Source organism: Pteronotus mesoamericanus, unplaced genomic scaffold (assembly GCF_021234165.1).
Source record: "Pteronotus mesoamericanus isolate MK-2021 breed Mesoamerican mustached bat unplaced genomic scaffold, CSHL_Meso_final contig_347, whole genome shotgun sequence".
Classification (NCBI taxonomy): domain Eukaryota; kingdom Metazoa; phylum Chordata; class Mammalia; order Chiroptera; family Mormoopidae; genus Pteronotus; species Pteronotus mesoamericanus.
This window is the reverse complement of record NW_026555137.1, coordinates 280,281-303,139: the sequence shown is the minus strand read 5'-3', so window position 1 is coordinate 303,139 and position 22,859 is coordinate 280,281. Positions and strand designations below refer to the sequence as shown.

The following is a 22,859-nucleotide window of genomic DNA, read 5'->3' as shown; positions in this document are numbered from 1 at the left end:
AGCGCGGAGCAGAGCGCGTCCCCACGCGCCCAGGCAGGCCCCCGGACGGGGCCCGGCACCCGGGGGCCTCTGTCCCCAGCCAGGCGGCCTGCGCCCCGCCCCTGGGGGGGGCCAGGACCCTGGGCAGCGGTGCTCCGCTTGGGCGGCTCTGCTGGGAGACTGGGGGCTGCCGGGTGGCCCTGGGGACAGGCCTGGGGGCGGCAGTCAGCCAGCTCTGTGACCTGGAAGTGCTGGCGGTTCCCCGTGTTCGCGGGAGCCGCCGCGAGCGGGCTTCAGGGTCTGGGCCCCCGGCCGGGCCTCCCTCGCCCTGGTGGCGGCAGCTCCCTGGTCCGGAGCGGGAAGCAGCAACCCGGCTGGGGCCCTGGGAGTCCCCTGTCACCCTGGCAAGGTCGGGGAGCTGCGCTGCAGCCAGCGCCGTGAGGGTGGGGGGCTCGGGGGTCCGCAGAAGCCCACGCTGTGGCGCCGCTGAGGCTGCCTCTGTCCTCCGTGGCTGCCTAGTCTGTGTCCACCGGTCCCTCCACAGGAAGTGACCGTCCCCTCCTGGGGCCTCTCCATAGGTCTTACTCAGCACGCCCCAGTCCCCCAGATGCCACCAGCCCTGGCCGCCGTGTGGCCTTGGGCGAGTCACTCCTCGGGGCCTCGGGTTCCTTGCTAATCTAACAGACGGGTGGGACTGGAAGGCTCCCGAGGTCCCTTTCAGCGCGGGGTCTGTGAGCTGGGGAACGGGGGGCGGGGCAGGTGCAAAGCTAAGCTGGCAATGCGGGCGGGCCCCCTTTCGGAGAGAGAGGGGGAAACGAGGCGGCCCCTCGCCCTGGTCGGTGCTGGGAAGGGGACGTACAGCTTCCAGCTCGACGCGCCCTGGTGATGGAGAGCCAGGGCGCGTGACAAAGGCCAGGGCGCGGCGCCCCTCCCAGCCCGGCCCCCGCGCCAGGCCCACCGCGGCTCCGCCGATGCCCTGGGCCGGGCCGGTGACCCACTTCCCGCCCGGGGCAGCTGGGCCGGGCGGAGCCACGCGCCGCGCCGCCCGCACCGTGGAGGCTCTGCAATGCAGTCCTCGGGCTTCTCTCTCTCTCTCTCTCTCTCTTTTTTTTTTTTGTTATTGTTAGGTTTTTTACCCTGAAAGTCCTCATTTCCCAGGGAAGTGGGCAGCCCGCTGCCTCCACGAGATGTGGCCCGGAGCTGCTGGTCGCCCTCCTTCCGGGGGCCTGGACCACCCGGCACCCCTCACAGTACAGCCCGCCCTCCGACCCTGGAGGCGCGAGGGGTGGGCCTCCTTCCAAGGCCGGGCCGCGGGCCAGGAACACAGGCTGGCGGCACCTCGAAGTCTGCGGAACTGGAGCGCCTCTCCGCGCCCGGCCCCCGGGGGCTCCGCTCCATCGCAGAGGCTGGGACGCCTTGAGATTCAAGAATCAGCCTCCCCCGCCCCCTCTCTCTCTGAATGAGTTTTTTTCGGCGCGGTGGGCATCAACACCCCCTCTGGCGTATTGAATGCCAAGTCTGCTGAGGGTCTCGGAAAGGCCCGAAGGAGAACCACCCTCCTCATTGGGCAAGAGGGACCCCGTTTCCAGCCAATTCCACTGTGTGTTCTTGGGCTTCATTTTCAAAGAACGTTCAGTCCAGTTCTGCTTCCCAATTAAAAAGGCAATGTGCTCCCTCAGGCAGCTCTGAGGAGGAGCCCCGAGGGGGTGAGGCCCGTCCCCACCCGTGACCCCCAAGTCCCCGGGTCTCCAGGGCTGCAGGGAGCGGGGGCAGGGCCCCTGCTGACAGAGAGCAGGGGCGCGGGCTGGCAGGAGCGAGCTGCCAGGCGGTGGCACAGGGCCTCGGGAGGGACCCCGGGAGTCAGGCGGGGCCGCGTGGGTCTCGTGCCCCAAGCCCTCTCCCCACGACCGGCCGGGCGGGGCCGCCTGCCCTTTCCTGACGGGCCGTCTCTCCGGGGCACAGATGGCTTCAGCTCGGGGGCAAGCAGGACGCGGCTGAGCCAATCTGGGTACAGCCCAGGGAGAGGTGCCACCGGCCCACCATCTGCCGAGCAGGTGACAGCCACTGGCAGGTAACTCGGGGGAGGGGCAGGAGCCCGGCTTGGGGGCTCCCGGGACTGGGACAGCAGGTGCCTCCGGCGCCAGGCGGCAAGTCGGTTTTTAAGTGACAGCAAACTGACCGTCCGCCCGGAGACGCTGTCGGCTTCCACCGAAGCTCGGCTGCGGCGCAAGGACAGCTCTCCTCCCCGGGGCCGGGGCGGGGCTGGCTCAGGGACCGCACGGGGGCCGGGGGGCTGCGGGAGGGGGCGCGGTGTTCCCCGGCCCAGACTCTGGGTGTCCCAGGGCAAGCGCGCCAACTTCTCGGAGGCTGTTCGCTCATCGGCGGGGGGTGGCAGCAGCCACGCCTCGCGGACCGCAGGGCGGCTCACAGGACACGTGGACACGGGCCCTCCCATGGGAAGGCGGCTGCCTGTCTCGCTGCCACCGTGCTTGGGGGGCGGACAGGCGGGGAGCCCGCCCCGCAGCCGGACCACTGCCTCCGTATTTGATGCGCGTCTCGAGCCCCCGGAAGGTCCTGGACCTCCAGGCCCGGCCCCGCAGGCTCCGCGCAGGGGCCCTGCGTACGCGGCACGGGTTCCGGGGGCCCCACTGTGCGCAGGACAGCAGGGCAGGGCCGAGCCCAGGGCCGGGCGGCCGTCTCCCCGGACGCAGGGCGCCCGGCGCTCCGTGTGTCCCTGCCTCGGCCCCCCCGCTCACGTCCGCGTCCTCAGGCCAGTTCATCAGCCAGCAGACGCCACGAGCAGCTTCGGGGCCGGACTCCGGCGCCGGGGTCCAGCAACGGCGGGACAGCCCCCGGCCCCCAGCGGCCACAGGGCACGTGCGTGCACTGACTCCCTGACCTCCTGACCTCCTCACGCATCCCCTCGCTCTGCCAGGCACTGTGCTCGGTGCCCAGGCCGACCCCTGAGACGGCGGCTCATCAGGAAGACGCCACGGAAGGGATGGCCCTTAGGGGCCACACGCCCTCGGGGAGCCTCAGCTCCGGACCCCAAGGCAGAGAACCCTGTCAGGTGGCTGCTGCACCCCCCCCCCCACAGAGGCAGCCAGAGGGGACCAGCTGCTGCCACGGGCCACCCAGCGGGCAGCGGGGCTGGGGCAGGTCTGGACGTGTCGGCCCGCGGCGCCCTCCTCCCCAGCCCCCTCGGCGGCGCTGCCGGCCCAGGCGCTGCTTTCCTCGGACCCAGGCCTGCCCCGCGCACTGCCCTGCGCTTCGCTGCTGCATGTGAGGACGGGCTAACCCCGAACAGCGCCAGGCCATCGACAGCCGCCCGCCCCCCGTGGCTGCACTGCGCCCTCAGGGCCCGAGCCGCCTGGCACTGGCCGCTCTGCCCGTGGCCTCAATTTTCCCAGCCAGCCCGGCCTCCGTCACCGGCTGCCGGCGCCCGTCTCTGCTCCAAGGGCAGGTGTTCAGAGAGGACGCTCAGCGGGCGCTGGCCCGGCCCCAAGCAGCTCCGCCAGCCGGTCCCCTCGTTGCGCAGATGGGGCGCTTGAGGCCCAGAGCGGGCCCCTGACGTCCCCAGGCACTGACGCCAGAGCGTGCGCTCCGCTCGGCCCCGCGCCCTCTCCTTAATGGGCCCGCCAAACACCTGGAGCCTCTACTGGTGCCGCGGCCGCGGTGGCGTCTGGACACGCGAGGGCGGCCAGAGGGGGGTCCTGGCCTTGAAAGCCCACGCAGGAGAGGCCCCTCCCACAACACGACGCAGCAAGCGCACCGCTCCGCGTGCGACCCGAGAGGAGCGGGGTTCCTGTGTTAGAGGGAGAGCGGGATCACACGGGATCACGCAAGCTCACGCGTGGGAAGGGCAGACGGGACACAGGGCAAAGCCCGGGACGTGGCCAGAGGCGTGGCGTGCGCGAGGTTGGCAGCGGACGTGGGACGTGGCCCCAGGCTTCAGGTGGCCAGGCTTCCCCGCCTGGGCTGCTGCGCCGCTGCCTAGAGATGCTGGACGCGCCCCTCCCGAGCCCCCAGCGGGCCCGGGCCTGCCGGGGCCGGAGCGCGCGGGCCAGACCCTTAACGCTGCGGTCGGTGGTGATGCTCGGGGCCGCGGCCGCGAGGGAGCCTCTCAGTTAGAGTGGCCGTGGGGCCACGGCTCCTCCACGGTGGACGGAGCCCGGACGCCGCTCACGTCCTTGGCCGCCCGGACACGCCGGCGCCTGCCGGGCCCGTGGCAGACGCTGCACGGCAGTTCCCCGCCCGCCCCCCACGCCCCGCCGGCTTCTGCAGCTTCACTCTCCACGGACTCAGAGGCCCGGGGTCGACCGCGGGCTGAACCCGTGCGCCTGCCCCGCCCCCCGCGTCGCCTGCCCACAGCCCAGCCCACGGCGCCCGGACCCGCGCGGGAGCAGCGCCCGACCCCGACGTGACTCTGTGTTTCGTCTTCTGTGAGTGGGGGTCACAGGTGGAATTTCTTTAAAATTCACAGGTTCACAGGCTCTGGGGCCAGTAACCAGAGAGAAGCCGGACGCGCAGCCACTCCGCCCGTCCCTCGGGCCACCGCGGGGAGGCTGGGCCCCTCCCGCTGCCGTGGGCGGCGCGGTGGGCGGTGGGGATGCGGCCCCGCCTCGCAGGAGCGCAGAGGGACTCGGGGCCGACCCCCGACAGGGAGAAGGCTGCAGGAAGCAGGAACGGGGGCACCAGGTGCTGAACTCTGACCCCCACGTCGCCCCATTCCCTCGGCAGCAGGGAGCCAGCGGCCGAAGGCTCCAGGGGCGGCAGAACCCCCGCCCCCCGGGGAACGCGCGCGCCTCCTGGAGTCGCCTCGCATGCAAAGGAAGGAGGGGGTGCGAGGAGGCTGGGCAGGAAACCGAGACTGAATGGACGGCTGCTCTGCCTGGAGGCCGCGCGCCCAGCGCGACCGCCACGGCTGCTCCTGACCAGCAGGCGTGCGACGTGGCGGGTGGCCGGGTCCCGCTGCACTGAGCGCCTGAAGGGGGCTGCTGAGGGCGCAGCGCGGCCAGGAGGATGGACAGCCCCGAGACCCTCCTCTGTTCCCACTCTTCCCCGTTGTGATCAAGTCCAGCCCTGAGCAAGGCGAGCAGTCACGCGCCGCAGAAAACAAAAGGGACAGCGTGTGTGGCAGCCCCAGTGGGGACGCCGATTTGCCTGGCTCTTCCCGGCACAGACGTGGCCCCGTGACCGGGGCGAGTGCAGCCTGGCTGGCCACACAGCCGGTGCCGAGCGAGGCACGTCCACGGAGAGCGCCCGCCGGTCGTCCAGAGCAAACGGCCCGCGCAGCGGCCGGGCGGGCAAGGGCGGGAGAAGCGGCCGAGATGAGACGGAAGCGTGAGGGCCCACGGCCACGGCGAGGAGGCGACAGGGAGGGACAGAGGTTTCATCTGAAGGGACGAAGGTGGAGGGGACGTGCTGCTCAAAGACACCACCCCACAGGCTCAAGCCCCAGCGAGTCCCAAGCAGAAAACTAGAGAGAGACCCACATTCAGACATGGCGCAGAGAAACCACAGAAAACCGATGAAAAAAGCTTAAACCCCAGAGCCCAGCCCCAAGGGCAGGGCAGGCACCCGGAGCCCCTTAGACAGGCGCCCACCAGGGTGGATGTGAGCGCGGACCCTCACCCCCGCCTGCCCCCGACACCTGGGCCCGTGGAGGGGGTGTCGAGCTCAGAACATCGTAGGGGTGGGAACGAAAGGAAATGGCAGATGAGCGTCCGGCCCGGCCCCCACCCCCGGACGGTGGGCCCAGAACCCCTGTCCTTCCCGCCCCCCCAGCCGAGCCACGGCTTCTTTTGAGATTTGCTCCCTGGGGCGACTGTGATAGAACAGCTCTAGAAAAACTCTTTAAAAGATGGAGACGAGGAAGTTGTAGGATAAAAGCAGCCGATCCCGGGACTGGCGCGGGGCTGCCTCCGTGCCGGACGTGGACGCCGGGGACACAGCCTCGGCCTCTGCGTCCCCCTCAGGCGCCTGCGCTCGGTCTGCCCGCCTGTCACGTGGGGGCCCTGCGTTGACCCCACTGGGGCCTCCTCCCCCGCGGCTCCTTCGTGTCTGGATCCCATTCACCCACGTCCAGGGTGGGGAGATCCCAAGAGGCTCCCTCCACAGGATGCACCACCTGCGGGGGGGCCGCGGTCCCCAGCACCGTGGGGTGACCTCCAATGAGCGCACCTGTGTCCCGGTCCCTCCCCGCTCCGGCCACCGCCCCCCACAGGAATTTACTCCCCCGTCCCTGACGCCGCCCGCAGCCCTCACTGCGTTGCCTACGTCTGTGCTAGATTTACCGAGGCGGCGAGATTTCTGCAGCACGTCCGTGCTCAGCGGAGAGGCCGCCTCTGCACCGAGTCCGCTCTCGTTTGCCGGCAGGAGCCGGCGAGAAGCGGCGGCAGCAGCCGGGGCGGCTCTGGGCAGGAGCGGCAGCGGGTCTGCCTGTGTCCGTGTGAGCATGTGAGCACGCGTGCAGGGCGGCGTGCGCTCACACTGCACAGGGCGCGTGGGCTTCAGTAGAGACGCGAGTGCCCCAGGGCGGCGCGCGTTCACGTCTGGTGGCTGACGGCGGCTCACCGGTCCTCGCCAGGCTCTCCGAGAGCCCCCAGCGCACGTCCCGGGGCCTGGGCCTGGGGGCCCCTCGCCGCAGCCGCGCGGACCTGGCTCCGCCCCTCCTGTGCTCTGCCCCGCAAACCCCCCCACCCCCCGCCGACCGCCTCTGGCCCCGCCGCACGCTCTGCCCCTCCGCCACACGTTGGGCTGGTCCGGCAGCGGCCGTCATGGAAGAACAGAGACGGCAGCTCGCACGCAGCAGACAGTCCGGCCCTGCCGCCCGGGGGCTGGATGCCCAGCATCCAGGTTCAGGGCCCGGGAGGCAGGGCGCCTGTCTCCTGGCCCTGTCCCCACAGGCGGGCTGCGCCGGCCCGGCTCGCTGCCGAGGCCCGTCTCCCGAAGGCCGCGGCCGTGCCTCCCCACCCTGGACGCCCACCTGCGCCCTGCCCCACGTGGCTCCGAGCCGCTCAGGTCCGCGTCCTGCACGCAGCGCACGTCTGTGGAGCTGCGTGCCCCGCGGGGGTGCTGGGGATGGGAGCCGGGATGGGAACCGTCCCGCCGGGGGAGCCCGGCTCCCTGGGGACGCAGCGGGGGGAGGCCAGTGCCCCCCACCCCCACCCCCAATCTTCCGCCTGTTGATAAACTCGAATTCACCCCACCTATCCATCCGCGAGGCTCGGGCACCGCCCGGCACCGCCCCCCACCGGTACCCGGGGATCTGGCCTGCGCGAGACGGCTCCTCATTAGCTCCCGCGCAGACTCCCTCTCCCGGGGGCGGCCTCCTCCTTGCTCACCTACATTCCACAATCATCTCCCCGCCCCTCCCTGCAGCCAGAGCCACGCCCGGCCGCGCTGGACCTCCACACCCGCGGCCGCTCCCGTCCCAGCCCGCCCAGCGCCCAGGCCCGGCCGGCCGCTCCCTGCCTGGTCAGCTCCCACCAGCCCGCACGCCCGCGGCCCAGCCCGGGCCTCGGAGCGGCCGCGCCGCCCCTCGGGGACGCCTGGGGTCCAGGAGGGCCCCGCCCCCGCCCTGGAAACGTCTATTAAATGTCGCCTCTGGGAGGCCGCCAGGTCCCCCCGCAGGGCCGGCCAGCGTCCGGCCTCCTCGCCGCCCTGGAGTCTCGGGTCCCCGTCAGCGCCCCGGGGCCTGGGCCCCAGGGGGCGGGGCCTGGCCGCTCAGCTCTGTCCCAGAACCAGTGCGACGCTGCCACCGAGTTGGGGCTCTAGACATTTTGGCTAAATATAGAGCTTCATGAAGTCGAACATGAAAATCCTGAGGAGTCTCATTAATATGGGCCATTACGCAACTGTCGCTGAGACAGGAAACCAGAACACGGCAGCCTCCTCCCCGAGACGCTCGAGGGGCCCGCGAGGCCCCCGCGAGGCGGCCCTTCCTCGCCCACAGGCCCGTTGGTGCTGCCGTCCACCCAGTTATAACTGACAGGGCCGGGGGGAGGGGAGGGGGTGCCCAGGAAGGGGGCCCCCCAAGGCCTGCGGCCTCTGAGCCTGCGCGCCCCCTGTTCACAGCCCCTCCCGCCCTCCCCCGCCTGAGAAGCCCCCAGGGAGCTGGCGCGGCCACGGCGCAGGCAGCCTGTCCGGGAGCTGCGGGGCGTGAGGCCCCGCGAGTGCCCCGCCCCGGGCGCACGCCCCCGGCCCCCACTGTCCCTGGTCCCGGGCCGCCCCAGCCCTCCAGGCCCGCCCCTCCCACCAGCCTGCCTCCAAGGCTTCCCTGGGCTGCCCCTCGGGCCCAGGCTCCGGGAGGGGGGTCCCTGTGGGAGCCCAGAAAATGACAAGCGCCAGCCGGCAGCTGCGAGTCCCCTGCCTCCCCTCTGGCGTCTCGCCTTATTTAACAGCGGGAGTCCCCAGAGCAGGGTCCTTAACGCCTCCAGGCACCCGGCAGACAGCGGCTAGCCGGGCGAAGTCCCCAGGAAGCCCCGCTGAGAGGCCATCGCCCCAGGCGTCCGCGTTCGGGCCGCCCTGGGGGCCGGGGAGGGGGCGCGGCGGGGCGGGCAGAGCTGGGCGCCAGCGAGGGGTGCGGGGCCCCGTCTCCCAGTCCTGCTCCCCCAGGCGGGAAGTGGGGGGTGTGGAGCTCGCCAGCTGTCCCCTCCGCCAGCCGACCGTGGGGCCCTCGGGTGGCAGCACCCTCGGCGGGGTGGAGCCGCAGCCGGCCCTGGACCCCGCCTCTCGGTCTGGCCTCCCCAGCGCACGCTTGCTCTACCACCATGCCCGTGGCTCCCTGGGTCCCCGTCTGTCCCCCTGAAGAGACCGGACCCAGGGAGCACAGGCACCTCCCGTTGCCGCCCCCTCCCCAGCCACGGACACAGCTGGCTCCCAGCAGGGAGGGCTGACGGGAACCAGGGCTATTCAGTTAACCACTGGGTCCTTGTTTCCAAAACGACCCCCGCGCCTCAGCCTCCGGGAATGAGGCACGAGGGGCAGCCGAGAGCCGGACCGCGCAGAGACGGGGGCGGGGGGGGCGCGGAGAAGGAAGCTCGGCGCGCGCGCCCCTGGAGGCCGGCGGCCAGGTGAGAGGTGCGCTCACGCCCTGTAAAGGCCTGAGGCAAAACACTGCGGGCGCTTTATTTTGAGCCACACGGAAGCATCTTTCAGGGCAAATTTCCTGACGCACGTCACCCCTTGGGAAGAATGAGCAAGCGGCTCCCGCCCCACTCCCCAGACACAGGTCAGGCTGCTGCGGGCGCGTTCTCTGTACTTCTGTGGGCGGGGGCGCGAGGTCCGGGGAAACGGCCTCCCAGGGTCCCGGGCACAGAGGGCGCTGGTACGCAGAGGTCTCGGGGGACGGCCGGGGGCCCTGCGGTGGGACCCGCCAAAGAGGACCCGCCCTGGGACATGGCCCTATAGCCCCCCGGTCCTCCCTGCCGCCCCGTCTTGGCCTGTCTGCTCCTCGCCACCCGCACCTCAGACAGACAGACCGACAGACAGACAGGCCGGGCCTCAAAGGACACAGCACGGCCACCGCACCTCTGGCTCCTGCCTGAGGGCGGGGCCCCGCGGCCCGACCCCCCACTTGCGAAGGAGGCCACACGGCCCGGGCGTGGGACTCCCACTCCCTGCTCCCCAAGGGACCAAGAACAAGTTGCCCCGAAACCCATTCCCTGCTCTCTGCGGGGCCCGGGCGGGCAGAGAGCCACCCCAACAGGCCCGAGAGCCACTGTGCCAGGCTCCCCGGGCCCCACCTGCAGAGCGGGCCGCAGCCGGCACACGCGGGGACGCAGGGACAGCTCCATTCAGCCCTCGGCAAGGACGCCCTGGGCCCCCAGCCACACGCGTGCGCGTGGTCCCCAGGCCCCACCAGGACCAGCCAGCCTCCTCAACGCACAGGGCACCCGCTGCTTGGGCTGCACCTCTATCCTGGGGTCCCAGTGGCGTCATCCCCCGGGGTCGCGGGGAAGGGGAGGAGGAGGCACGCTGGGCGTGATGCGGCGGGAGAGGCGCGACCCTGGGGCCGCAGGCCGGGCTCCGGCAGAGCCCAGCTCCACGACTCGCTGGCTGCGGCCTCTGCGAGCCGGCGACCCCTCGGAGGACCCCTGCTCCTTGCGCCCTGAGGCCACGCCTGGGCTGGCGGCAGCCGGGGGCAGGGAGCATCCCAGGAGAAGAGGGTCCTCCCCCGTGACCAACCTCACCCGCGGGCTCCTCTCAGACACCCAGGGCTGCACGCTGTGCCTCTACTTACCCCAGCGACCCCTCCTGGGAACCCACCATGTCTTGAAGGGCAGGCAGTGTAAACGCCCCAAGAAGCGGGCAAACGCGGTCCCCGGAGATGAGAGCTATGGGCCCCTGCCCCTCCCCCGCAAGGCACCCCCGGGGCGGCTGCGCCGCAGGCCCCCGCGCGATGCCCGCCTCTCTCTGCCGTGACGCCCTCTGCGCGGTTCTTCGTCACTATTGTTAATCATCAGTACAATGTGCTCACCCCCAAGTCGAGCCTCCCTCCAGCAGCACTTACTCCCCTCCCGCCCGCCCCCTCCCCGGCACCGCCACCCCGAGGCCTGCGCCCACCCTTTGTCCCTTAACCCCTTCGCCGGCTTCAACCCTGAGAGCTGCCACCCCGCTGTCTGCGTGGGACCCTGCCTCCCGTGTGCCCACCGGTGTGCCCATCAGGGTCCGCGCCCGAGTGAGAAATACGACGCTTGTCTTTCCCCGTCGGCTCCCTTCACTTCGCCCCCTGCTCTCCAGGTCCCTCCGTGCCGTCCCGGGGCGGGGGGAGGGCCCCTTCTTTGATAGCTGACCCCTCCGTGGCGCTGAGGGTCAGGGGAACCCAGGAGTCCCACGCTTGCCAGGAGGGCAGCACGGACATCTGATTACACTAACCCGCCACAGTCCCCGCCGAATATTCCATCCAGGAGCGACGATCCGTTGGTCACCATCAATTTTTCACCCCTCGCGGCCAGAGCCGGGGACGGGACGCAGCCTGGGGGCAGCCGCGGCCGGGACCCACGCCCTCTCTACCGCCACTGCCCCAAAGGCGACCGACCTGCTCCCGCGCCCCTGCCCCCACCCCCGCGGGGCCTCCGAGCGCCCACCTCCGGGAACTGCCCACGACAGGCAGGTGGCTATCGCCCCACAGAACAGAGGGCCGGGGAGTCACAGGCCAGGCTACACCGGGAAGGCGGGAGCCGCGCCCTGCAGATTTCCAAGAACGGGAGACAGGCCTGCCCTCTTTATCAATCCAACAAGCATATTTGGTGGCAGGTTGATGGTGCAGACATGGCAAGAGACACTGGACCACATGTCCCTGAGAGAGATGCCCAGGGCCAGCCCAGCCCCAGCCCCGGATGAAGGTCACCTTCCTTCAGAAGAGGCGCCAAGAATCGCGGGCTCCCAGAGCTGAAGAGGGAGGCCTCGGGGCCAGGCCAGCCGCAACACAGGTGCCCGCACAGGTGAGTGGCCGTCTGGCCTCTGGGGACATGCCCAAGTCCAAGGCGCTCAGGTCTCCTGCGGGAGGCGGTGAGGAGTCTGGACAGTTCTAACGCTTCCATGTTCATTCAGCAAATATTTCCCGACTGCCGTCCAAGGGCCGGGCACCGGAGGAGACCCACGTTTACACCGCAGACAGGACAGGTCCTTCCTCTGCTAGAGCCACCTTCCTGAAAGTGGGCCGAAGTTCATCTCCGCGGGCCCTGCGCTCCCCGGGCCTAGTCAGAAAGCAGATGCAGCGGCCAGTCTCTCGGAGACCACAGCCCTGGGCTCCCTGTGGTCGACCCGTGGCACCTGGCTTGCTCCCCCAGGCTGGCCGTGTGCCCGGGCTGCCGCCCTGCCCAGCGATGGCTTTGGGCCGGACCTGACCGCTGGGGGCTCCTGGTGCTGGAGGTAGAGGCCCCCGGTCCCCCCCCCCCGCACACACACAACGGCACGGCCCCCACACGGGCACACAGCAGGCTTCCCTGCGCCCCGCTCGCCCCGCCCCCGGCCCGCCCCTGAGAACTGCCTTTGCCGGCTGCCAGGCAGGCCGTGAGCAACCGGCCTTACGGATGCCGCAGGAGGGCGCCGCCTGAAATGCATCCCCACAGCGCCCACCGTGGCACCTCTCCTGGGTGGGCGCAGTCACCTGCCTGCCCTGCGGGTCCCCTTCCTCGGGGGAGGGGTCGCTTGACTCTGTCCCTGGGGCTGCAAACGGAGGCATCCTCAGGGCTGGGGCAGCAGATCTGGGGGTGTGGGGGACCCGGGACCAAGGACAGAGACGAGCTGACAGGGCAGACCGGAGGTCGCCAGAATATCATCGGGACTCTCCCTTCGGTGCGAGGTGAGTTCTGGAAGATTCCAAGTGATCCCGCCCAGTAGACAGCGCCTCGGCACCATGGACAGAGACCGCGCCCCCGCAGCGGGGCCGGGGGGGGGCCCCCCATCCGAGAGGGCTCTGTCCGCGGTGCTGAAAGTCGCGGCCTCCGGGCCCTGGGACTCTGTCCACGGTGCTGAAAGTCCGGGCTCGGCCGCCAGTCTTCGGGCGACGCTCCGTCCGTGGTCCGGAGGGCGGGGCCCAACTCTTGGGGTCCTCCAGGCGCTCCGCCTGCTGCGCCGAAACCCTGGGTTCAGCTTCATCGCGGTCGGTGGGGACGCGCCTCTGTGCGCGGTGCTGAGAGCAGGCTTCACCCCCGTGCGCCCTCCGGCCGGCGCCGTCCGCGGTGCTGAACCCCGGGGGCTGCACCGCAGGGTTTGTGTTTCTGAGCCTCCGTAGGGCCTCCAGCATCTCGGGTGCCGCGAGGGGCTCAGACGAAGGCGGTACAGGCCGGTTCCAAGAGGGCACACAGGCCAGTGCCTGGCAGCGCAGGGAGGAGACAGGGCGCCGTGCCTGCCCCTCGCCCCTTTCCATCCCCGGGAGCTGAGCGCGGCCCCCCGATTCCAAGGGGAAACTCAGAAGGCGACCGTCAGAAGGGACGGCGAGGACACACCTGGGGGCTGTGCGGACCACAGCGGACGCTCCAGAAAACGTGGGGTGGGTTTGGAAGGCCCCCCGAGAGGCATCGCTCCCCACCCCTGCCTCGGAGGCACTTGCCGAGAACAGGTCGCCTGCGGCAACCGCGCCCCGGCTGGCTCCCGACTCCCGGCAGCACGTCCGTGTCCACCGGCTGCGGGCCCTTGTGGGGAAGAACCCAGAGGGCGTATCTGGTCCGGCCCCCACTCCTGTTCTGTGGGGCGATAGCCACCTGCCTGCTGGGGGGTCCGCGGGAAGACGGCCTCGCGCGCTGTCCCCTCCCTCGCCCTCCGAGAGCCCGGCCCCCGCCTGTGTTCCCTTAGGCCCCAGACCCAGCCTCCCCACAACGCTTGCCAGCGACTGGAACACCTCCCAGGGGCCACGGTGGCCCCAGAGCAGCACAGCGGCCAAGGCAGCGGCTGAGCCCCACTTGAGCGAGTGCGGCGGCTGCACAGTGAGCCCCGTGTGTCAGCAGGAGACGTGAGCCGGGGACGGTTTATGCTCAGAAACCCACTCCCCCGAGGACCTGACATCCCCAGCCGGCACAGGCGCCAGCAGCGCTGCGGAGAGAGACACACGGGCTCCTCGGAAGGGGGCCTGAGGCCGCCCGCCCGCCCCGCCACCCCCAACACGCCCTCCGGAGGCTGCTCGGCCGCCCTGGGCCGTGCGTTTCACCCTCGCCCATCCCTTCGATCGCCAGCCCCGCGTCCCGGCGCCGCAGCGGGGGCGATCCGCCGACGTCCATCCGGCCGCGCTGGCGTCCGCTCCCTGCCCTGCCCGGTGACGCCCCCGGCGCGGCGGCGGCAGCCGCCTTGCCTGCCGGGCCACCCCGCGGGTCGTCACCTCGCAGCGCCCGGGCTCTGCCTCTCCACAGCCCCTGCTCTTGGGAGCAGCCCAGGAGCGCGGCCTCTCAGCTCCGCTCCCGATTCCCTCCCTTGTCCCGGGCAAGAGCTACAGTTTGGTCTTTGAAAACTGCCAAGACGTGTCTGGGACCCTGAGAAGGAACTGCTGGAACTTTCTGGTCAAGGAGGAAAGAACAGACACAAGGAGGGGAGGTGACAAGCTCCAGGTCACCTGGGGGAGCCAGAGGCAGACCCTGCCTCCCAGGTCTGAGCTCATCCCAGGCGTTGGGTCACATAGCTGTGCCCCCCACACGCCTGCCGGTGTCAGTGCATCCTGACACCCCCCCGCGCAAGCCCAGGCTGCCCGTGGCCCCGCGCGGACCATGAGCCACAGCGGCCGCACACCCATCCCTCGCCCGGCCAGGCGCCCCCTGTCTCGCAAACCCCTCGAGCGCCGAGCATCTTTCACTTCACACCAACGATCATAACTGGGGTTCAATAATCAGCTGTGTGACCTGTTTGCTGTCTTGCTTCGCTCACACTGGAAGGGCCGCGAGGGCGGGACAGCGTCGGCCGGTCTGGCACGCGGCCGACAGCACTCACGCAGGAGCTCTGCTGCCTGAGTAAGCAGGTGAGGGGATGAGGGGGACTGGCCGGCGCGGCAGAGCGAGGGGCCCCAGAGGAGCCAGCGACCCTGCGCCGTGGCCGCAGAGGAGCGGTGCCCCCTGGTGGCCCAGCTGGGCGGGCGCAGGCACCTGACCTCGTCTGAGGGCGGCCCCTGCACAGCCCCCCGCCCTGCCCTCCACTCGTCCTCCCGGGAGGAACTGACCGCCTTCTCTCGGCGCCAGAGCCACGGGAGCCACGGGAGCCACGGAAGCCACGGAAGGGGCGTGAGGACTGCCTGAGCTTCCCGGCCTCGGAGGCCAGGGTGCTAAATCGCAACCACAGCAGGCCGCTGTCCGGGCGGACAGAGCCCACGGTTCTGCCCCAGCCCTCGGCTTCTCGGCGGCCCCTGGCCTGGGCGCACTGACCCCCAAGCACACGGGACAAGAGGCGGGAAGGGACGTGGGCGCGGGCGCAGCCGGCGAGCGTGGCTGCCCGCGAGCGGCGGCGAACTCACCGCCAGCAGCTGCCTGCACAGGGGAGAGCTGAGGGCCGTCCTCGCAGGCAAGGGGCACCGCAGCCCCTCCTGTGAGGTCCCCGCTGTGCAGGCCGGGGCCCGCCCCTGGCAGACAGCGCCCTGCAGCGCCTGCCGCGAGGGCGGGCCAGCCCAGCCCCAGGCGGGGCCCGCCGGCCGCCTCCTCGGCTGTGGCCTGGTCTGCGGCGCGGAGCTCGCGCGCAGGTGGCCGTGGGGACGAGAGCTGCGCCTCCCAAGACACGTCAACAGGGGTCCCTAAAGCCAGGGGTGCTGCGCGGACTTCGCCTGTCACCACAGCGGGTGACAGGACCGGGCTCTCAGGAGTCGTGATTTAGTAAAGTTCGCAGTCTCTGCTCTTTCCTCAAAGAGACGCTCAGGCGCCGCGGCGCAACCTGCTGGCCCGTCTGCTCCTGGGCAGGTGCCGGGCCCCGCCCTGGCCCCCACGGGGCGCCGGCCGCTCCGCGTCGCTGCCAACACTGGGAGAGTGGCAAACCGCCCCACACCGTAGGGACCACCGGAAAAGCTCCTGGGGACTCCCGGAGGCCCACGGACCACCCTTGGGGAACCACGGCCCTGGGGCGCCCCACGCCGTTGTCACAGGGCCCAGCGACGGAGGTCGCTGTCTCCGCTTCCAGATGAGGGCCCTGGAGCTCAGACAGCTCGAGGACCTGGTCCTCGACAGCGGGCACCAGGCAGGAAGAGGCAGCCCTGGTTCGACCCAGGCCTCGGGCTCCCAGGCCCCCGCCCCCGCACCGTCCCAGCTGACCCCGCAGGACACGCAGCTGCAGCTACGGGGTGTCAGGCACCGCCTGCGTACCCCAGCCCCGCCTCCGTGCCCCAGGCCCCTGAGCGCACGGTCCACACCCCCGGGGCAGCCTGCGGGTGCCCCCTGCTCTGCGGCATGAGGCGGCTCCACCGCTGCCTGGACGGGGGCGGCAGGAGACCCGAGAAGCCCCAGGCTGGGCTGGGCTGCGGCTGCAGGCTCAGCCCACGCTGCTCCCTGCTCCGCCGCCGCTGCCGCAGCCAGCAGCTCCAGCATCAGAGAGCTAATCCAATTTCTCCGCTGCGCTTCCCCTTCGCCTCCTGCAAAGCCAGGATTGATTTGGAACCAGGGCAGCTTGTTAACGTGACGCCTTTTCCTCCTCGTGGGAGAGTCAAACTGGGAGAGGGAGCGCCTCCCCCCGCACCCCGGCATTAGCTCTGCACGTCCTGCTGACGCCGGGCGCAGCCTTGCCCCCCAGCTTCCTGGGGGCCTGGAGTGGAGAGTGGCGCCCGCCCCGGGCTCCCCCCGGACCCCGGGGCGCGTCCCCCGGCGCCCGCCTGCCCTCCGCACGCCCCTCGCCCGGCAGCGCCGACCCCTCTCCCCAGGTGGAGAACCCAGGGTTCGGGCCTCTCACCTCAGACCCCACCCGCGGGCCTGTGCCCTTGGTCCTTGTCCGCTGGCGCAGCGAGGGATCCGTGGACACAGTGAGAACAGGGCCAGGCAGCCCCGGGGAGGAGACAAACCACCGCGCGCACGCTTGCTAAATACGCTTTTCTACAAATAAACACAAGAGGGGAAAGGCACGGCGGGTCCGGGGAGACCCCCCAGCACGGAGGCCACGGGCCCCTCCTCGCAGGCAGGAGCCAGGCGTGCGGCTCCGCCGAGGCCTCGGGACGGGTTCCTCTCTGCACACGGCACTTTTCAGAAGAAGAGGGATGTGCCCGCCACGGAACAGACCTTTCGTTCAGACCAGACTCCACGGGTCTGGGGAGTTGGTTCTGCTGCGGGGGGACAGGCGGCAGCGGCTGGGGGCCCAGGCCACACTCAGGGGCCTGCCCTGCCTCAGGGGAGACGAGCGGGAGGGAGGAGGGGTGCAGAGGGAAGGAAGGAGTGAGAGGAGGAAGCACAAGGTACAAGCCTCTCCTCTCCCTCCCGCGCGCACACGTGTGCCCGCTCACGGAGAAACCCCCTCGGGGCGGCACCGGGGAGAACAGCCCCCGCCCCGGGGCCTCTGCCTCCGGTCCTCGTGGCCACTTCCCCCGCCGGGACGGCCAGGGTCGCGCCTCAGGGGCCTCTGCTGGGGCGACGGGGCCTCGCGCCAGGTCGGGGGCTCAGCCCACTTGGCAGCGGAAGGGGTACGTTCCGCCCGCCCACCCACCCGGCCCGGGGCCTCCTGCCCCGCCCCCACCCACGTCCCTTTCCCTGGGCCCAGTGCCCCCCTCAGCCCCACACCCGCGACCCCGAGGCGCAGCCCGGACGGCGAAGGGCGAGCTCCGCCCCGAACGTCAGCGACGTTCCCATTCCAGGGCCGCGGTCCAACCAGCCCAGAAGCCTTGTGGGTAAACCCAGCGAGGCTTCTGCAAGGCCTGGGCCCCCATGGACCCCCAGGGCGCCTCAGGCGCGCCTCCCCACCCAGCCGCTGTCCTACGCGGGGCCCAGCCTGTCCCACGACGCGGCCTCGAGCCCCCCGGCTTCCCTCCCAGGGAGCCCGGCCGCCCTGCGCCGGCCGCCGTGAAGGCTCCTGCGCCTGGGGGCGGGGACCCTGCCCTCGGGGGGCACCCAGGCCGATGGGGGAGACGCTCTGCGCTCCCTTTGGGCCCTGGGGCCCGGCCCATCCGAACCAGAAGAGGGAGAGGAGGGAGGGGAGCGGAGGGGATCCTGGCCGGCCTCGGCGGGTCCAGGCGTCTCGAACCTGGACTCTGCAAAGCGGAGAAGCAGCCGGGCAGCGGCACCCCGTCTCCCTGCCTGTCAGGCGCCTCTCTGTCCTGCCCCAGGACCCGCTTCGGAGGGAGCCAGGCACCGGCAGCGCCCCGGGCGCAGGCTGCTGAGCGGCGCAGGGCCCACCCGGGGCCACGGTCTTCTCGGGCCCAGCCCCTGGCTCCTGCGGCCCCTTCAGAGCAGACACTCCCAGGACACCCAGCCCCGGGGGCTGACCCCTGTCTGCAGGGCCGCCGTCCGGCCCTGGGGAAGTCCGCTGCCTCCGGCTCGCGCTCGAAGCGAGGTGCCCTCCTCCGAGGACCCCAACCGCGGGCTCCCGGCTGCAGGCGGGAGGTGGGCAGGGCCCGGGAGGGGCTGGCCGCAGAGAGAAAGTCCTGGCCCACCAGCCACAGGGGCCTGGAAGGCCCCCACAGCGCCTGGGGGCTGGGGATGGCGTGAGATTTTGAGCAACTCACGGACGTCACCGCTCTGGGCCTCTGCCGAGAAACGGGAGGGTGAGCGCGCGCCACAGACGGGAGACAGGGACTCCGTCCCTCCGGGCGTGGCCCGGGCGGGCGGCCCGTGTTCAGGAAAGCCCCTGGGGAGGAAGTCGGCACGTCGCCTCTGTGTCCCCTGTATTCGGGGCGTCCTGCCATTGACCCGCGGGCCCTTGCGGGAGTTCGGGGGAGGCTGGCAGCCAGCGGTCCCCGCGGTCCGGGCGCACAGGCGCTGGCCGGGTCTTTCTCGGCCTGGAGCCCCGTGGACTCATCGCTCGGGCTGTTGCCCTGAACTGTCTGTTCCAGGGGTGAAAGGAAGGGTGTGCGGGGACAGACCCACCCCAGGAGTTAAGCTTCGGCAAGAGGCGGCTCGTGAGGCACAAGGGACAGCCTGAGACGCCGAGAGCCACCAAGGAGTCAGAGCGGCGCTTGCCCTGAGTCCACGAGAAAGAGGTGGACGGGGGTCGCCCCGCGGGGGGCCCGGGAGCACCCTGCCTGTGGGCGGGGGAGGGGCCCTCGTGGTGCCAGTGGCCGCCGCGGGGTGTGCTGGCCGACGCTCTGCACAGGACCCCATTCGCCTCGTCCTCGCCGAGAACAGCCGGCGTCGTGGGTGGGAATCGCGTCTCTGCTCGGGAGGCGGGACGGCTGAGACCGGGCGGCTGCCCGAAGCCGGGGGCGGCAGGGCCAGAGTGCCGGGCACGGGCGCTGGCCTCTCCCACCCTCGGAAGCAGGTCGTGGCTTGTCCCCGCCCCGCGGACCCCGCTCGGCCGGCTCCCCGCCAGCGCAGAGCTGACCGATCCGGGGGCAGGGTGCGCCTGCGGGGGCCGCGGTCACAGCCGCCGTGCGGGCGGGCGGCCGTTCCCCCGTCTCGCAGGCGGAACTCTCCGACGGCCCCCAGCTCTCGGGCCGCCGCCCACCCGCCACCTGCCGCAGGCGCAGGGCGTCCTCGCACCCTTGTTTGTTCGATTCCGCACGGCACACTCGCGCGTCGGTGCCATGAGGGCAGGAACCGCGCGTTGGTTCCCGGCGGAGGGTCCACCACCGGGCACGGCCAGGACCAGCCCGGCACAGGAATGCCGGTGAATGAACGCCGCCACGCACTTCGTACCTGGTGGCCTGGAGGTCTCTCTGCTGCCCGTGCAGGGCAGACCCCTCCGCTGTCCCCTCTGGCTTGTCGTCCTGGTTCTTAGAGTGTCCCCGTCACCCCCGGTGACTGGCTCAAGAAGAGCAAACGAGGCCTTGGCTGCATCAAGAAAGTCTAAACGCCGCCTCGGGAAGCGACCGAAACACCGTTTCTGCCCATCCACAGCCTTGACGACCTGAGGACCTTCTCTCTGCCCGGGGAGGGGGGTCCGGGGGGCCCGCACTCCTCCCGCCCGCGGAGCCCTCGTCTCGGCCCTGGCTCACCGCCCCTCCCACGTCCGCTCCCAGGCTCCCCACGGCCCCCGCCCCCCATCTGCTGTCCCAGGGCTGCGCAGGCCGGAGGCTGTGCGAGCAGACCCGGCCAGCGGACAAGATCCAGGGGAAGCAAGAAGGGCCACTCCACTCGGTCAGCGCCCCATCTTCACAGCCAGGACAGCCCCGTCACGCCGGCCGTGGGCCGCCTGAGGGGGACGTCAAAGGAGCCCAGACCTGCACCGGGAGGGGCCTCCCTGCCCCCACCCGGCTCCATCTCGCACAGGCTTTGCCCGGGGGCCGGCTGGCCGGTCACAGTCCGGAGGGGGGCTGCAGGGGCCCTTCCCGTCCCTGCGTCCGGCTCCGTGGGGGCCAGGCCTGTCGGCCGCAAGCCTGAAACGGTGCGAATGGCGTTTGCAGGTCCCCGCCCTCGAAAAGACAGCCTTGCCCGGAAGGAACCCCTGGGCCTCGAGCCCAGAGTTGCCGCGGCGCCCCCTCCGGGGGCAGAGGGCCGGGTGACAGGAGCCCAGGGTGGAGCCCCCCTGGTGCCCCGCCCTCCGCTCTCCGGACGCCCCCAGCCCCTCCCTGGGCACGACAGGAAAGGGGGTAAGGACCAAGCCTGAGAGGCCCCCAGAAAGAGCCAAGCCCCAGGGGCTTCCCAGGGGACGAGGCCAACGATCTCACCCAGAGGCAGGCGGGCGGCAGAGGCCAGGCATGAGGGGCCGGCGAGCGCTGGCCGTCCCCCTGGGCACACGGAGAAGGAGGCCTGGCCAGGGTGCCGGGCGGTGGGACCCCGACGCTGACTCAGTCCCCGGGACCGGACGTGGGCCGGGCCGGCACGTCCCACTGCGCCCGAGCTGCCTCGGCCCTTGCCTGCCCCTCCGGCCTGTGGCCGAGACGCCGCTGGCACCCAGACGGCTGGACTTGGACCTGCCAGGGAGACGGCTGGAAGGGCTCAGGGTGGGGGTCCCCCTGAGGAACTGACCAGGTGCCCAGCCCTGGTGGGGCCGGGTTCAGGGCCACCTGCCCGCACACGGAGACTCCCTGCCAGGGCAGCCGCGGGGGGAGAGGAGGGTGCCCCCGCCTGCCGGTCGGACCCTGGCCCCGTCCTTTCGTCCTGGGCCTGGATCCCAAGGACGCTGCTCCTCACGCCCCCGCCCGCCCCCCCCCCCCCCCCCCGCGGGCCTGGGGAGCTCTCCTTCTCGCCCTGCCAGGGCGGAGGGGCCGTGGTGTCCTGGGCACCTGAAGGATGTGGGGGTGGAAAGGGGGCAGGAAAAATGGGGGGACCTGGGTTAAAGGGCTTGGAGTGTAAGCCGTGTCTATTCAGTTAAAACCCTGTGCCCTGAGAGAGGGGGACCCGCAACGGGGCGGGGGGGGGGCGGGGCGGGTGACCGGGCCGGCGGGGGGCGCCTGCTGCCCGGGACGTCCGGGCCCTGCTGAGTCATGAGATTTGCGGGGGGACGCAGCACCGCCGCCCGCGCCGCCCCGCACGGCCCTGGGCCCCCGCCCTCTCCGGGCGGCTCCGCGCCCCTCCTGGCCCTTGCGCGCCGCGGGGCCGGGCCAGGGTCCGAGTCGGAGGCCGGGGCGGGCGGTCCCGGGGGCCCGCTGCGCTGCGGCTCATCCTGGGACCGGCGGAGTCTGCGCCCCCTCCCGTGAAGGCGCAGGGGACCGGGCCCCCGAAGGTGCCTTCTGTCCAGACGCGTCCAAAGTCCCCTCGGCCCCAACTTCCCGACCACCCAGCCCCGAGCGGGGCCCCGTCCCGCGCCCCTCAGTTGGGGCACAAAAGCCGACTGGTAGGAGAAACTTTGGGGGGCAGGGGTGCCCCCCGGGCGGGGTGCGGACTCACCGGAGCGGCCGAAGCAGCAGAGAGACTCGGGCCCCGCGCGAAGGCGGAGTGGTGCCGGCGGGGACGCGCTAGTTCAGCCCCCGGCCCAGTCCCCGCGCCGGCCCGGCCCCAACTCGGCGAGAGGCTCTGCCGCAGACCCGCCGAGCGGCTGTGCGCCCGCGGGGCCGGGGAGGGAGGGAGGCGGGGCCGCGGTGCGCGCTGCGGCGCGGGGCGGGGCGGGGCGGAGGAGGAGGGAGCGAGGGTGGCGCGGGCGGAGGGCGCAGCGTTGGGTCCCCTTCGCGCAGCCCCGGCTCCCAGCCGCCCCGCCTCCTGCCGCAGGCCAGGGAGAGGCAGGCCCCCGAGTCCCGCTCCCGCTCCACCAGCAGGAGCCCCCGGCCCGTGGCCACGGGCGCTCTGTGCGCCCCGCCCGCCCCGCCCCGCCCCGCCCCGCGCCCCCACGGGCACCTCCGCCTGCCGCCGTCACCTGCAGGGCAGGGGCTGCGGGGCTCCAGGGGCTGGTGGGAAAGAGGGGCCCTTGGGAGAAGTTAAAGGCGCACGGGCGTGGGACAGGGCGGGTGGGGCGACAGGAGGGACGGAGAGGGAGCTACCGTTGGTCAGAGCGCGGGGTCTCCCCGCGGGCGCGCGCGCGCCAGTTCCCTAACGCTGACTGTGTCCCTTAAGGGGGGCCCTGCGGGCCGCGAGCAGCGAGGAGCCAGCGGCCACGGGGGAGGGCCGGGGCTGCTCCCCGCCCCGCGGCGCGGTTGGAGTGCCCACCTCGGCCCCGGGAGCCAACCTCTGCTGTAGCACACGGCCCCCGCCCGCCCCCCACGGGCGCCCCCGTCCTGGGGAAAGAGGCCGCGGAGGGTGCTCTTCCCACCGCTTGGCCAGTCACACGGGCTAGAACCTGGAGGCCGTCCCAGCAGGCTCGCCTGGAGCTCGGGGCGCGCTGCACCTCCCCGGCCCTCGGGAGAGGGCGCCGGAAGAGCCCTGGGGAGCCCTAACGGAGACAGGCTGTGCCCACAGCCCTGAGGCCCGGAGGTCGGCGGCGGGGTGGGGGGTGCGCTCCGTCCTCATGACTCAAGCAGGACGCGGGGCCCCACCTCGGCCAGGTGTGTCCCAGGGCTGCGGCGTGACCAGCGGCCGCCCCGCAGTGCTTCCCGCTCGCACTCTGCCGGGAGCCTGCAGGACGCAGGCCAGAGAGAGGGCTGCAGCCTGCTGGCGCCGTGCCCAGCGAGCTGACTGGCTGACTCGCGGCCACCCCCCTCCACCCCGTTCCAATCGAACGAAGCCTGGTGTCAACCTGCTGCCCAGCCTCCCAGGTCCCCCCCACCCCCGCCCACCTCCCCCACGTGCCCGGGATCCTGAGGGCGGAGAACTGCAGCCGCCTTCCCAGAGTCAGTGCTGCCCTCCATGTGGCTAAAACGTGGCGTCCCTGGCTACGGCCTCCGAGTTCCGGACCCGGGGCGTCTGGGTCGCAAGCCGCCGGGAGCTCAGCGCCTCTCACGCCTACCCCCCAGCCTC

The 22,859-nt window shown here is 71.9% G+C and overlaps 1 protein-coding gene across 2 annotated transcripts in view; it reads right to left on the bottom strand.

Annotated features, from left to right (window-relative positions):
* SYT2 (synaptotagmin 2) overlaps nucleotides 1-22,478 on the bottom strand; it is a 34,327-nt gene extending 11,849 nt beyond the window's left edge. The window contains exon 1 of one of the 2 annotated variants that reach the window (XM_054576526.1): nucleotides 22,439-22,478. The gene's annotated coding sequence lies outside the window, so the exon portion shown is untranslated. Of the gene's footprint in view, nucleotides 1-21,359; nucleotides 21,497-22,438 lie in introns of those variants that run through there. The other variant, XM_054576524.1, reaches the window with a different exon arrangement.
* Between the last annotated feature and the right edge of the window lie 381 nt (nucleotides 22,479-22,859).